The 15,343-nt window shown below is 45.7% G+C and overlaps 1 long non-coding RNA gene across 1 annotated transcript in view; it reads right to left on the minus strand.

The window, feature by feature from the left end:
* LOC102014991 overlaps positions 1-15,343 on the minus strand; it is a 45,874-nt gene that overhangs the window by 14,925 nt on the left and 15,606 nt on the right. The window contains exons 2-3 of the long non-coding RNA XR_001236694.1: positions 12,479-12,661; positions 4,094-4,260 (exon numbers count right to left, since the gene is read on the minus strand). This is a non-coding gene — a long non-coding RNA (uncharacterized LOC102014991). The remainder of the gene's footprint in view (positions 1-4,093; positions 4,261-12,478; positions 12,662-15,343) is intronic.

Raw genomic sequence — 15,343 nt, forward strand, 5'->3', positions numbered from 1 at the left:
ACCTCCTCAGCCTATTCTCTATTCAGAATTTGCCTCCAGAGCCCTTTCTAATGAAAATCTCCTTACCTGGCTGTTAAGAGTGCTGTCACCTGTCAGCCACCAGGGACACCATGCTCCTCAAGGTCACCCGAGGACCAGCTGATGCCATAAAGACTCCTGCCATCTGGGCCTGACTTTATGCCTCTCTGGAACACCCTTCTACCCCGGCTCCTGAGGAGGTGGCCAGATCATTTCTGGGCCTGGTTGGAGGGGTTGACTTCCCACGTCCCAGCCCTGGTGCTGCCTCTCCCCTCCACAGGACCCTCCCAGGTTCTCTACGAGTGTGCTACGTGCTGAATACCTTCCCAATCTGCTTTCCGGGGAAGCCAGCCTGTGACAAGATTGTGCCACAACTACTTCTTCCTGCATCTGCCACCCCTGCTAACCTGAAATTTCCTGAACATTTATCTTACTTATTCCTAAATCACCAGTGATTGGCCTGTCCCCCAAAAAGTGCTAATTTATATGTTCAATGAAAGAAATTCACCTGTGAACCTATAGGATAATAATACTGTTTACTACGTAGATAGCATATACAACTCACCAAATACTAAAGGTTTTGTACCTGCCAGCTCTGCCCTACAACAATCCTAGAAAGATGTTATTACTATTATGATTTTTCACAGCTGAATCAAGGGAAGCAGCTTACTCTTTCTTCCACATTTGCCATCATTTGGTGATGGCTCTGGACTGCGATCGCTGGGAGTCTGTCTGTAGAATTTATTCGCCTAACCACTTCTCACTGCTTCTGATGTCTGTGTGCCTATCCACCTCTCACCTGCCAATTTATTAAACAAGGACAGAAAAGGACTAGGCAAGAGGAGAGAGAGGGGTAGTGTTATTTCAGGTGGGACTGGAATCATCACAGAGCATTTCTGCTGATGAGAAGAAGCCCACGCTGAGCCTTGTGTCCAGGTGCGGCATATCAAGGGCACATAGCATCAAAGCTCCCCAGGGGGATTTCAGAAACACTGATGCAGGTGAAGGCACACAGAAGGCACTGGGACCGATGCCACCAAGACCCTGGGAGGAGAGTGCTCTGGCATAGCTGCCCCAGCAGGGGAGGTAGGGCCCAGACTGTGCTGCAGAGATCCCCGCCAGGGCCCTTTGAGCTGTGCTTCCTGAGGTTGGGCCAGGAATCTGCCATGGCCAAGGACTCACATACTTCTCACACGCATCTAATGATTGCTCAGGAAGTGGAGGCTTTGGGGTTGCACCGAAAAGGGGAGAGCGAGCCATCAGGAGGGGCTCAGCAAAACCAGCTCCCTCCAAGCATTGTCCTTTCCTTCCTCCAACAGGATGCCAGGAGCGCCACAGAAAAGGGACTCATTTGTCTTTGCTCCCAGCACAATAACTTGCTGCTGGCCTTTCTCTTGGGCCCTGCTCAAAGCAACAGGATACAGCCTCTGCCAGGAGAGAAGGAAGGAAGGAGGGAGGCAGGGAAATGACAGGCGCTCAGGGTCTCCAGCCCCAGCCTGGACCCAGGCCCTGGGAAGCCCCACCCTGCCAGGTCCAGAAGCCATGGGCCCGGGTGGTCTAGCTGTGCCTGGCCTGGGAAGCACCGTTCAGTTGCAGGGAAAACTTTAATCACATGTGAGCAGAGCAACCCTTCGAAGCTGAGCTATAATTTCTGGGCTTGTCTGAGTGGCCTTTCTCCAACTTCTACTTTAGTCTAGTTTTCTTTGCACATTTGGAAAAGTAAAATAAATTCGATTAGTTTAGAATGGGGCCTTTGATCCTTCAGTGTTAAAATGAACTTATATGGAGCTATTAAAAAAGCTTTTTTTTGCAATTGAGATTTTTCTGGACTCACCTGAGAGAAACCTTTGTGTGCCTGCACGTGTGTGTGCACATGTACACGTGCCCGCGAAGTAGGGGTACAGAAGAGATTTCCTTATGGCAAAGATAGGGGTGGGAAGGGGTGGGTTGAAGAATTCAAATCCATGCTACACCCTGCCACAAACATATAAACAAAACAAATCAACGCATTTTAACAAGTGGCTATTATTCCTCGTGAACTTCAGGTGTGTGACCAACACTGTGCTGGAGATGAGGTGTGTAAAGCTACCCCAGAAACCACTAGTGTGGAAGGCGGCTCAGACGTGCAGACACGAGAGTGTTAGCATGACTCATATGAGAAGAGTCTGTCATCCAGGAGATGCGGAGCGCTCCCTTCCAGAGGGACTCCCTGCCCGGCCAAGCCTAAGGGACGGAGTCAGTGTGCTGGGGGTCATCTTCCTCAGGAGAAAGTTTACCCACGAAATCCCACTCCTGGGGCTGGGGATTTAGCTCAGCGGCAAAAGCGCCTGCCTGGCAAGCGCAAGGTCGCATAGCAAGACTGTCTCAAAACACCAAAAAAAAAAAAAAAAAAAAAAGAAATCACACTCCTTTAAGATTCACTTCATAGTCTTGCCTCATGACCATTCTGAGATATGAGAAAAGCTTCATCACATTCAATTAAAACATGGGCCCTTGATATGAGCTCTTCTGCCTGTCACAGAAATTACATAATTTTTTAAAAAACTAAAATTACTTGGATTTCAACAGATGCATCTTGAAGATTGAGCTCACACTCTCTTTCTCTCCCCTCCCCTTGTTTTCTTTTCCTTTGTGTGGTACTGGATATTGAACCCAGGGCCTCTGCACTGTGCTACATTCTTAACCTTTTTTTTTTTTTTTTTTTTTTTGAAGCAAGTTCTCACTAAACTGCTAAATTGCCCAGGCTGGTTTTGCACTTGTGATCCTCCTGCTTCAGCCTCCCAGCGTGCTGGGATGAAAAGCCTATGTGCTATGTCTAGTTCCCTTCTCCTGTGTTTTCCTCTAGAGCTGGGAAGCAAAAGTGAGCTGGCAGAGTCTGAGGGAACATCGGCTGGAAGGGCCACCCCCTTGCAGACTGCCCAGCCTCGCTGAGGGCTCAGGCTGGGATGAAGCCGGGGCTCAGGACCTCACCATTGCACACCATCCAGTTGGCTTTGGCGAGGTTTCTCAGGAAAGGTGAGAAAAAAAAAAAAAAAGATGAGAAAGGGGGAGGCAAGGGTGGAGGCAGCAAAGGCTGTGCTCTATCAAGTGCTTTGTATAAGATCCCCCCCACCCCCCGGGCTCAGAATGGACACCTCAAAGGGCTGCACCCTGAAGGGCTGTGCCTTGGCTTGCCAAATACTCCGAGTAGAAGGAGCCTGGATGCCCAGAAGCAGCCTCTGAAGCACAGGCTGCCCCCGCCTGCTCGCACTCTCCTATCATGTACCTCTCTCTTCCTCCCACAGTGATTTGCAAAAACCAAAATTTCTCTTCTCCAAGGCCATAAGAACTTTAATCCTCTCCCCTAAGGCAAGCCATAAAATTCAGAAAGGTCACTCTCTCCCTTCTCCATCTTCCAGGAAGACCTCATTCCTGAGAGGTCCTGTCTTGGGACCAGGACAGAGGAGGCCACACAGAGACTATGAATCTGAGCTCAGTCTGTCACCATTAAATGGGAGCCATTTTGGCCAATCACATTTCTGCATGCTGTCTTCTCCTTAGGAAACTCAAGCATGAAAACAGACAGCTTTACCTGAGACTTCACTTCTCAAGGCTCTTCTGCCGTATTAAATTCGATTAAATACATCTGTGGTGCATTCTTCAGGGTAACCTATCTTTGGTGATGGGAATGTTGGCTATGACCCTTGTGGTGGGTGAGAACAGGTATCAGATCCTTTCTGTCTCTACAGTCTCAACTATGCCCCCATGAGTTACACATTTTTGTTCTGATTTTCACCAAGGTGTAAATTGGGGCAAAAAAGGGGTGGGTGATGGTGGCCCACTCACGGTCATGTCACCATAAGAGCAGACCTGGGGACTCTTTCCCAAACTAGCTTCATCCCAGAGCATAAATTCTTAGACTTCCCACCCTCTGACTGAAAACCCCTTTCTGGTTGGTATCCATGTATGGCTAGTGTCTCTCACATTGGATGGCAATATGCAGAACATTTGCATGATCATAGAGTCCTGTTAGGCAGTCCTGTCTTCCATACCTATTTCTCCTGGATTTGTGCTAAGTCACAGCCCAGCTGCTTACATGGTAGGGGTTCAGTAGATGCTCTTAGGCTTGAGTTCTGCAGCTTCACTTATTAGAAAAGAGAAATGGCCTGAGTGTCCCAAGGTCTGTTTTCCAATTTCTGCAGTCCACAAAGGCTCTGGATAACCTTGGGTAGGTCATTTCCCCTCTTGGAGCTTCAGTTTCCTCTGCAAATTTAAGAGGGAGAAGAGGCAATAAGGATACCTAATATTAGTCATAGTTGTACTTCTATTGCTTATTAGTTTCACCAGTTTTACACCCTACTGAGTGACCTGTCTCAGTCCTAAACTGAAAAAACTCCCAGATCGCAGAAACCCCTCCTTCTGGCAGAGCAGCACATTTGGTCATCCTATCTATAGGTTCCTTCCAGTTACCAAATTCCATGGTGTGGAGGGTCACCTGGACAATTCTCCTTGAAAGAACAGTTGTCTCCACTTGGCTAAACCTGGCCCTGTTTCCGTTTATTGATATGTACAGAGCTAGCTGGGATGTTTCCTTATCCCTTCAATTGGCTTTAAGCAATGCAAATAGGTCCAGCCCAGGTGCTGATTTCCAGTCTTTGAAGCAAAGATGACAGGGCAGTGTTTTCCACCCTCAGTTAGCATGGACTCCAAAACATTAGATACTGCTTTGAATAGTGTTATGCAGATATGTAGAGTTTTCTACATATCTCTTTCTCTGCATACTGCAGAGGTGATTTCAGGCCTCCCACCTAACCCAGCACATGGCACTCACATACTTCCGGCCATTTCACAGTCACTCATCCTCAACCCCCTGCCTCTTTACAAATTAATAAAACCTGGGTTTAGCCCTGGGTTGAGGCCTTTGTTCCAGTTAACCATCATACTAGCTGGACTTAGGACCCCCTTGGCTTCCCACAACTACAAATATGCCTTAGTGTCTCTATTCTCACCATGTGTTGCACTAGAATTGGTAGATTGGAATTAACTTGCTAGGATTCCAATAACTTTCCCATGTGATTACAAATGAGGATTCCTCTGGACTGAGATGAGGTCTAGCAGGACTTTCTACATGATGGTCCAATGCAAGCCTGAAAGTGAGGTGCTAGGAGCCCTAAACTGCTGAAAGTAGCTAAGGAGTGTGGATAAGAGCTCAGGTGCTGAGTCAGACAAGCCTGGGTTCAATAACTTCATGTTATCACTTAATTTCTGTATGAACTTGGGCAAACTAGTTTCTGAGACTCAGTTTTCCCTCTGTGCAAAATGCTAATGCTAATACTAGTTCTTCCTTCTGTGTGATCTCGAGGATTAATTTAACAAAACTGCACAGTGCAGAGCACTCACAGCAATGTTAGGTATTATTAACTCAGCAGACTGGGAAAAGGGTAGGGAGGCTGTAATCACAGGACATTCATGGGAACCCCAAAGCTTTTCTGCTAAAAGGAGAGAGGCTTGATTATGAGCCACTGACCTCCACTTCCCCGCAGCTCTCACAATCTTTGCCCCAGACTTGTGCTGGATAAATAACAGCTCAAACTGATTAGGGAGAGCAGTTACCACTCCCTTCTCTGCCAGGGAAAGTGATCATTGCCGCAGGTTTACTAAAACACAAACTAATCATTCCTATGGCCAAACAGATTTTTGGCAGAGCTGTGGTAAGAAAGACAGAATGAAAAAAAAAAAAAAAAAAGCCCTGGATTGCTGAGACAGCACTGTATTTAGACAATTAAATTTGGAAAAGCAAGACAGTTCCTGTAACCACCTCCCACAACCCCTACTCCAAGAACAAAAGGTTTTGTTGAAAGTATTCATATGGATATTAATCTTGACACTTTAATGAGCCCCTCAGCAAACTCTTCAGCGGTAATTACAGCCAGCTCGAGTGTCACCAGTGGGAAGGGTACAAAAGCACCTCCAAAAATTAGTCACTTGTAAGTTAACCCCACAGTCACATCAAGCAGCCTACACTTGATGGCTGATTCACAAAGATTCCTTGACACCTCTGTAGTTAAAGAGGACAGATCAGCATGGGAAGTCTGCAGAAAGGGAAAAGTTCACATTTACAAAAGACCTTCACATCACAGAAGAGAGTTTTGAGGAAACCAGAGCTACAAATTAATCCTTGGTGAAAGACAACAGCAATGCTATGAGCTGTGCTGTGTGCCAGGCAGGGAACTGAGTTTCACACCTCCCAATCTGGGTTCATTCTCACTGAAGTCTGAGACAGGAATGCTTTTATGGTGTCCATTTTATAGGTGTGAAAACTGAGGCTCAGGTGGTATAAAGGCTTTGTCTAGTCTCATTATAATAGCAGAGCCACATATCTAAACTGAGGCTCTAAGCGAGATGTAAACCTCATCTATGAAATGGGAGTAGATGAAAAAGCTGGGATTTTCCTTCTCAGTTACTGGGGATGTTTCCAGAATTAAATATTTATCTCAGATTTGACCTTGACTGGCAATATATAAATCCGTAGAGGAGAGACTGTTTTCCTAACCCTCGCTACACTCTTAATGTTTTTCTCCCTGCTCAGAGCTTACACAACAGACCTGGTTCACCTCTTCACTATCTTGGCTGCTGTATCATCTGACCCCTTTCTTTCCTCCTAGTTGATTATTTAGAGAAATAACATGGTGTGAGTGACTGAAGAGAAAAAAAACAAGCAAATAAGGGTAAATAAGAGGATGAAGAATAAATACATGAATATGAAAGACAGAAGAAGAGGAAGAGATAGATTAGGCTTTGGAGGCATCCAGGCTTGGTTTGAATCATTGTGCTTACTTACACTAAATTACTAATGATAAATTTTCAAGTGAATCTCCCTCTCACTCAGTTTTCTCATCTTTAAAGTGGGACTACTGTTTCTTATTTCACTGGATTGTAGGAATGACCAGATGATATTTTAGTCCCTGCATTTCCTGTGATCCATGAGGCACTCAATAAATCAGCCTCCTCTTTCCCTCCTTCCTTCCCTCCCTCCCTTCCTTCCTGACTTCCTTTTGGTTCAGTCTTAGAAACAACTTTTAAGCAAGAGATATTAAGAGTGTCATTTTACAAATAACCAACCGAAGATCTGAAAAGAGAAAATAATAAGCCTAGATAACCTAACAAGTGAGTATCTTTGCAGAATTCAAATGTAGACCTCTTTCTCCAAAGGAAGCCAGTTATGTGACTGGGTCAGGAAGAGCAAGTACAGGAGTCTCTGAATGTTCAGAGCCTTTGCAGTTTTCTTCTCCAGTTATTCCACTGGAGGGCTGTTGAGAACATTATCCCAATCATGTTAATGAGCAATTGAGTGCAGGAATCTCAGCAAACAAAAGCTCTGGTTGGGGCTGGCAGCCAGGAGCTGTGATGGGTATCTCAACAGATACTGCTGAGGAACTCCTGGCCCAAATAATTAACTCAATTGCCTCCTCTCAGGAGGGAAAAGGGCCAATAAAACACAGCCACCTAGCTTGTGGGAAATGCTTCCCCCTCCGCTGTCATGTGTTTGAAGGCTCTCGAGCCTGAGTGGTGTCATCCTGAAGCCTTGGGAAGTGCTTCCCAGGTCCAGGAAGAGCCTGCCAGGCCTTGATGCAGGTTCAGCAGAGGTGGGTCTGAACCAGGATCCAGTCATTGCGTGCTTGCTTGGAATTGCAGGCATAGCTCTCCACCTCTCTGAGTCTGGTCTGCTTTTGTACGAAATGGGGCTAAAAGAATTCACATCCTAACAGAGGGGTTGGGTGGCTGTAAAAGAAAGATCTTGATAAAGGAACTGGCACATAGTAGGTTCTCAGCACACTTGAGATTTTTTTCCTAAAGGGGAACCTTCTGGGAAAAGGAAGGAGAGAGAAGCAGGATCCTCACAGGCAAATGTACTGATTTGCATCTCTTTACAGGCAAACAGCTGGTTTCCAACTATAAGATTTGTGGTTGGAGTAGGCGAATCACTCTGGTTTGAAAGGTTGCATCCCCTTGGTTTCCTCCTCCTTCCATTCCCATTTCTACAGAAATGCATTCCTTTTCTCTTCTCATTCATCACCTGTATGGGGGGCAACGTGTCGAATGCCTCCTAAGTGATCTCCTTTAACAATAACAATAAATGAGTGCTCTCACAGATCCCCTAGCACCCACTTGCACAGATGCAGTTATTACCCTTATTTTACAGATGAGGAAACCAACAAGGCACAGAAAGGTAAAGTAATAGGCCAAAGCTCATTTAGTAAAGAGTAATAGCAGAAGTGTTCAGTCTCAAACACAAATCTGCCTCACTCCAGTGCTCTTATTATTATGGGGGTTAATCATTCATTATTAGATCACCCCCAAATACCCAGGTGACCAGACTGGGCAGCTCATCTTCCCAGGGGCTCAGTCTTCCCTTCTAGGAGTCCCATGTTCCACTACTTTCACCCTCCAAAAGCAAGTTCAGAGGTTCATCTTCTCTCTAAGCTTACCTTTTGCAAGTACCAGTAGTGCACTTCAAGCAGAAACACCAAAACAACACCCAGGATTTGGAGGCAGATTTATTTATGTCAACAGGCACTGAACAGGATCATCCCCAGAATATCAGGACCTGATCTCTGGTGGTCTAGGGCTTATATGAGATAAGCAAGCAGGAAGTATAGAGGAAGAATGGCTTGTCAATTGGGAATTGGTTCATACAATGTGCATCATAGTGACCAGCTCTGCATCACAGTGACCAGCCTTTCTTTAGAAGCAAGAGAAACCAGATCTGCAACAGGAACTCTTACCTGGGCAACTAACAAACTGAAGTATACTGGCAGTGGCGGGGGTGGTGGTGTCCATTTTCTGCTACAGTAGGTGGCCTGAAACAGGAGACTGCCTGGCCCAACCGTCCTCTGCTCCCTCAGCCTGTGGATCCCTGACCTTCTCCCTGCACCCCCTCCCCAAGTGCTGCCCGGCATAAAGTAGACATTGGCTCTGGGGCTCCAGTGTACTTGGCCTGGACTTTCATCATAAGCTTCTTTTCAGGTGAAGACCAAACTCCTTACATGGCAGTGTATGATAGCTGTGACCCTGTTCTCAGAGGTCTGCCTTTACTTGCGCAGTGCTCTCTACCTGGAAGGTTTTCTCATCTCCTCCATCTGTAATTCTGCTCCTCCTTCAGGAGCCAAAGGCCATTTTAGCAAGGCTATCTCTAGGATGCTCATTGCCCCATCTCTCACTCCCCCAGCAAATTTGAGCTCTCTCTCCCAGAATCTCCCCTGCTCACCTGGACAGTCATAGGTCAGAATTAGCCCTCCCTGCACCATGTCATCACTCTTCTTTCCATGAGGCTGTAAGCCCCAGAGGGCATAATAGTTGTCCTAATCAACAGCTAGCACAGTGCCCAGCCACCAGAACATTTCAGCAACCTGGCCCTAGATTAAATATCTCATCATCTTTGCAGATGCTGTCTCCAGTCACTCCTTCTGATGAGTCTCCTCCACCCACCCCTCATCATCACACTATCTCTTTAGCTGGCAGATCAACTTCACAGAGTATGGATTAGAGGTCTGGTTCCTTCATCTGATGCTGGAATTCAGATCTTCTGCTTCATACTGTATTAACTGTGAGATCTTGGGAAAGATGTTTAATTTCCCAAGCCTCTTTTTTCTCATTCATAAAATAGCAATACTGATAGGACCATGCAGGAGCAGCTCTAATATTAAAAATATTTGTGATGTGCCTAGAACAGTACTTGGTATACAGTACAATCAAGGTGAGTTTGTGTTTGTTTTTTACTGGTCTTTCCCTCTAAAATGTTTACTTGGCAAAGAAAGGACGGTGATTTTGTCTTTTCGCAGGGTTGGTTTTCCGTAGTTTAGCACTGCCTTTCAAAAAGCAGGGTGTCATAAATATTAGTGTGATAGCAATGACTGAAGAGAGACTGAGGGCTCCTCAAATCTTCTTGATGCTTCTATCCCTGAGTGGTGGTGACCAAGTCCTAGGACTTACAGGCGACCAGTCTGCTTGGGAGTTCTTCATTTCTTCCTGGAGTCCCAAGTTCTACCCCCAAAATCAAGTCCAGCTCTCTGGTTAGCTCATAAGCTGGACGGGAAACTCTCATTTTGCTGTTGCACTGGTGCAGGCCATTGGGAGACAGCATCAATCTGCCTCTGTTTGGCTTTGTGACCCATGACGAGTTGTTAATCCCTCTCTCTACCAAAGTGAGAGCTCCTCCAGGCTAGGATTCATGTGGTCCTCATTCTTGTGTATTCTCTACCTAACACAATGCCTGGCATATGACAGATGCTCAGTAAATTTCTTCTTCATACCTATGTCTTACAGTATATAGGCCCCTCAACATAACCAAGATGGGTATTATGATGCTGAGTGTAAATATATGGAGCTGAGGCCCACGGACATTAATTACACTGCTAGGGCCACACTATCACCGCATGACCCACCCAGCTCCTGATTCTGAGGAGCTCCATGAGGCTGTTGGTGCTTTCTCCTGTCTGCATCCAGGAAGGGGACAGGGTGCTATGTAGGCAGCATTGTACCCAGGGCAGTAAGCACTGCCACCACTGCCCACTGCAGAGCTATAGTAGCTACAGAACCGGAGAGCCCTTCTTATCCTGGAAAAGACAAAGAAAACAACCAGATCCACTATTCATCCCCTCCTGCCATTATATTCACAAGTCCCCACTCAAACAGCAGTCCCAGCCTCCAGCAGGCAGCTGCTGCTCTCAGCTGTCACAGGGATCTGGCCCCAATGGCCTGGAGCAGAGCCAAGGAAAACTCCTCTCTTTCCTGCAGGCTTTGGTTCTCTCTTAGTCTCAGGACCTTTGTCTACAAGTCCTCATCCTTGAACTTCCTTACATCTGCATGGCCAGAGAGGGGTTTGATTCTGTTTGACCAGTTTCTACTCAACAACTGTAAGTTGCATTTGTAGGAAGATTTGCTGTTGTAAAGGAACTTCATGTTCAGTTTCATTTTTATGCTGGGAACTGTGTGCCAGGGTTGTAGGAGGCGATTTAGATGTGGCCCTGCTCTGAACACACTCAGGGACTCTAGGGGAAAACAGAAGCAAGCAGCTGCCTAAATACCACAGCAACGCTACCCCGGCTGCTCAACCAGCTCCACTTATTTATTTTTATGTTTCATTTTCTGCAATTCTGGACTCAAACCCTGGGTCTTACACACACTAGGCAAGTACTTTGTCACTGAGCAACACTCCAGCCCCTACCATTAATATTTGTTTACTATGTGCCAAACACTCTCCCAAACTCATTGAAACTTTTATGTAGCCTATAAGATATATTGTCAAATAAAACTATAATCAGCACCAGAGTGGAAAAGAGGGGGAAAAAAGCTGGATATATTCCTTGCTGGGCAGAGCAAAGGTGTATGTCACTCAAGAAATGAGTTTAGTTGGTCTCCCAGAGCAGAAATTGAAAGGGATGCATGCTAAGGCAAAAAGAAGTAAACTCTACATAAAGCAAGACCTTGTGTTCAAGTCTCTGGATGATGCATATAAGCTCTCACTTTGTTACCACACTGATGTGATAGAAAATCCTGGAGAGCTCTCCAGGAAGTCTGTAGTAGACTACATCCGGTTCCTGGTAGCTCCAGGGTTGCACAGTAGGTAGATTTGCATGTTCCTACTCCAGGATTCCACCAGTTTTCTGTCTTCATGTCATAGACAGGGAGACTGAAGCTCAGCCAGCTGAGGAAATTGTCTACTGTCACTCAAAAATGGCAAGCACCAGAAGTCTGTGTTCAAATTCCAAGGTCCATGCTGCCCTCTTACCAGACTGTCTTTCAATAATCCCCATGAAAATATGTGATTAGTTACACTTTAGACCCAGCATTCTGGGCTGAGTTTGCTATACAAAGGAATGTGGGACACCAGGTCAAGAAGCCACCTCTCAGGGTATGGTTTAAAATGCATCTGGTGTGTCTGCTCAATGCTGGTGAGATACTGGGCCCTCTCAGGATGTGGCCTGGAGGTGATTAGAAGTGGGCTAGGGGCTGTGTCTTGGTTACTTTTCTCTCTTTACTGAGACAAAATACCCAATGCCCAAAATTAAGGAAGGAAAGGTTTATTTAGCTCACAGTTTGTATAGGTTTCAGTCCATACTTGGCTGGCTCCAAGGCAGAGCGGCACATGGCACAGGGCAACCATTCATGGCAGCAGAAAACAGCAAAGCAACAAGAGCAAAAGGGAGGAGTGGCAGCAAGCAGCCTCTTTCTCTGCCTTACATATCCACCCCAGGGCAGGTATATCACTCACACCCATGATCCCAGCATTGAACCATGGATCAATCATAACTTCAGAGGCCCGCCCCATGACTGCATGAAGCTTTAGGGGGATATCCAGACACAAACCATAACAGGCTGCTAGGTCTCACTCACCTAGCTGGAAGAGTTTAAGACCACCCTTCCTTTTTTTTAAGGACCAAAATAATAATGTTACCTCTCAAAAAAAAAAAAAAGTTACCTCTCTTCTGATGGAAACTCGTCTTGGTCCATTTTCTGTATTTTGATATATAAGGCTGGGTATTTTATATTTTTAAGGTATTTAGCTCACAGTTCTGGGGTGGAAGTCCAAGATCAGGTGACCTGGTCTGTGTGGGCTCTGGTGGTGGGCTCCTGGCAGACGGCATCACAATGACAGGAGTCCCTAGAAGTGAGATCACACAGTGACACAGAAAGGAGAGACTCCGGGGCCAGGACCACCTTTCACAAAATAAAGACTACTCCAGAGTAAGTAACCAGAATCCCACAAGTCTCCACCAATCCCTCCTTAATGACCAGGATCCCATGCATTTATTCTGATCCCTCCTTTAGGCAGGGCTCCCATTGACCACATCACCTTCTGATAGTCCCCACTCTTACAGAACCTCTCAGCATCACCACACTGAGGACCAAATTTTCAGCACAGGAACTTTTGTGAGACACAAGCGAACCACAGAAGGAGCAGCCAGAGATGCTGCAAGGTAGAGAGGTAGGACTCATTGAGTCTGGGCAGTTACCTTAGACAGTGATACGGTGTGAGTTACACTGTGTGGTCATTGGAAAAATCACTTAACTTCCCTGAACCTCTTTCCTCACCTATAAAACCAGCAGGGGATAGAAGGGAAGAGCTGGAGGTTAAGAGTATAAGACCTAAAATCAGAATGCTGGTTCAGGTCTTGTTTCTAGTAACATTGAAGCCACAACCAATTCTCATCACCTTTATGCCTCAGTTTACTTCATTGTGCAAGAGAATGATAATGATAATGATAATATCTATCTTCCAGGGCTGTTCTGAGGAGGAAAGAGTGTGTACATGTAAACTAAAAGCTGTTCTTAGGATATCATAAAAACAATAACTAGCATTTGTATCATGTTAGAGAATAGAAGAATTTTTCACAGACCTTCTCATTGGTTTTTCATGGCAGCCTTGGGGAAGTAACTGCGGTCACTCTTCTGCCCATATGACAGGAGATAACTGAGATTCTGAGAATCTAAATGAGTTTCTAGGTTCACTGAGTCTGTGAGGGACTGAACGAGGGTGCAGACAGACTCAAGACCTCTCCCTCTTGCGGAGGCAACATGGCAGAGTTAGGTTTATATCACGGTGAGTCTCTCAGTCCCTCCTGCTCCTCTTCTTTTCCTTTCCTGTCTGGGAAGCTCTGAGAATGTTTATTTAATCTAAGCCTTAGTTTCTTCAACTATGAAATGGGCATGATACAGTCTACCAGTTGGTATCACCTAAACCAGGGGTGGGAACCTATGGCATGGGTGCCACTCAATGCTGTTGAGAGAGGCACACAGAGCCCTTTGTGTCTGCTCATAAGCCAGGTCCCCGCAGCAGTGGAGCACTGGATAACAGTTGTTTTTTCTAACTAAAACCTCAGTATTCATATTTAATTGCAGTGTTGGCCCTTTGCAGTAAATAAGTGTGTTTGGGGTTGTAGTTTGGACACCTGGTGTCAGTTGCCATTTAAATGAAAGTTCCTGAGATTTTGCTATTACAGAAGCCAGACTTTGGGCTTTCTCAATACCTAGACAGGGAGAGCAGGGAAGCCTCTTAGCAACAGGTGCACCTTGTTGTGCACTGGCAATTCCCAGCCACTTCCCCTTGATGGTTGAGCCTCAAGGCTCTAAATAAAATTTTGGACCAGCAACACTGCTTGCTACAAATGTCAAATCTCAGGCCTGTCCAGGCCCACGGTCACCTGGGGATGACTCACATGTGTATCAAAGTCTCAAACACAATGGGCAGCTCTGCATAAGAGGTCATTTGTCCAATATACCATTTTCTAAAATAATAGACTTGGTTTGTAAAGAGCAGCTTTATTTAGGTGGATAGAAAAATCGAGCAGAGTGAAGAGTTCCTCAGGGCCTGTCCCTGCAGTTTTTGCTGTCGTTGTAGGCGCAGTAGTTGCAAGAGATAAATGGATATTATGTTATTGTTAGCAGAGGTCCATAGTTTTTACTAAGGTTCACTTTTTGTATTTTGTCAGGCCTTGTAATATCACACAGAATCATTTCATTCCCCTAATATCCTCTCTGCCTATTGATTGCTCTGATCTTTTCCCTGAGCTTATGGCAACTATTCATTTTTTTTATGTTAAATACCCATCTCATTTGTTTTGAAAAACATAAGAAAAAAAATCATTGCATAGGACAAAGAAACTGAGGTTAAATGACTTGCCCAAAGTCACCAAGCTGATAAGGGTAGGAGCTGAGTTTTTGACCTGTGTCTGACTATATAGTTCCCAAACCTGTTTTTTCTAATATGGCCAAGTCCCTTCTTACCAGGAGCGTAGACATTTGTACTTCTATGCTCTAGGGGAGCCCTTTAGGTTTTGGGGTTTGGTCTCCTGCACGTAGTGTTGAGGGCATAGCAAAAAAGGGAAGCGCCTGGCCTGCTGAGACCCTAAGGACCCCCAGTGGGCATTTCAGCTGGACCTAGAGATGAATTCCCAGACAGACTCTCCAACTAGCTGTGTTGTACCTTAGTCAAGCTAGTTATGATACTGCTTCAAAGCTCAGGGGCATCTAAGGACACCTGAGGATGTGACCTCGCTTGTCTAGCACAGGCGCACAGTGGGATACAGTTATATAACCATGACGTAGCACAGGTAAACACGCATGGACTGATTACAGCGCTATGTAAGAATGTAAATATGAGATAACAACCTGTGTAAGAATTATACAATAAAGTAGTCCTGTCACCCTTGCTCTTGTTCTGCTCTGCTTCACACTGCCTGCTGTTGTAGCTGATGTCTTGCACACATGCATTCTTTAACCTTAGGACCTCACACTCAATAATCTCCCTTGGGCCCCCTGAGCAGGCCTACAGATTTACAAATGG

The sequence above is a fragment of the Chinchilla lanigera genome, unplaced genomic scaffold, assembly GCF_000276665.1.
Source record: "Chinchilla lanigera isolate Chin_1 unplaced genomic scaffold, ChiLan1.0 scaffold00063, whole genome shotgun sequence".
Lineage (NCBI taxonomy): Eukaryota > Metazoa > Chordata > Mammalia > Rodentia > Chinchillidae > Chinchilla > Chinchilla lanigera.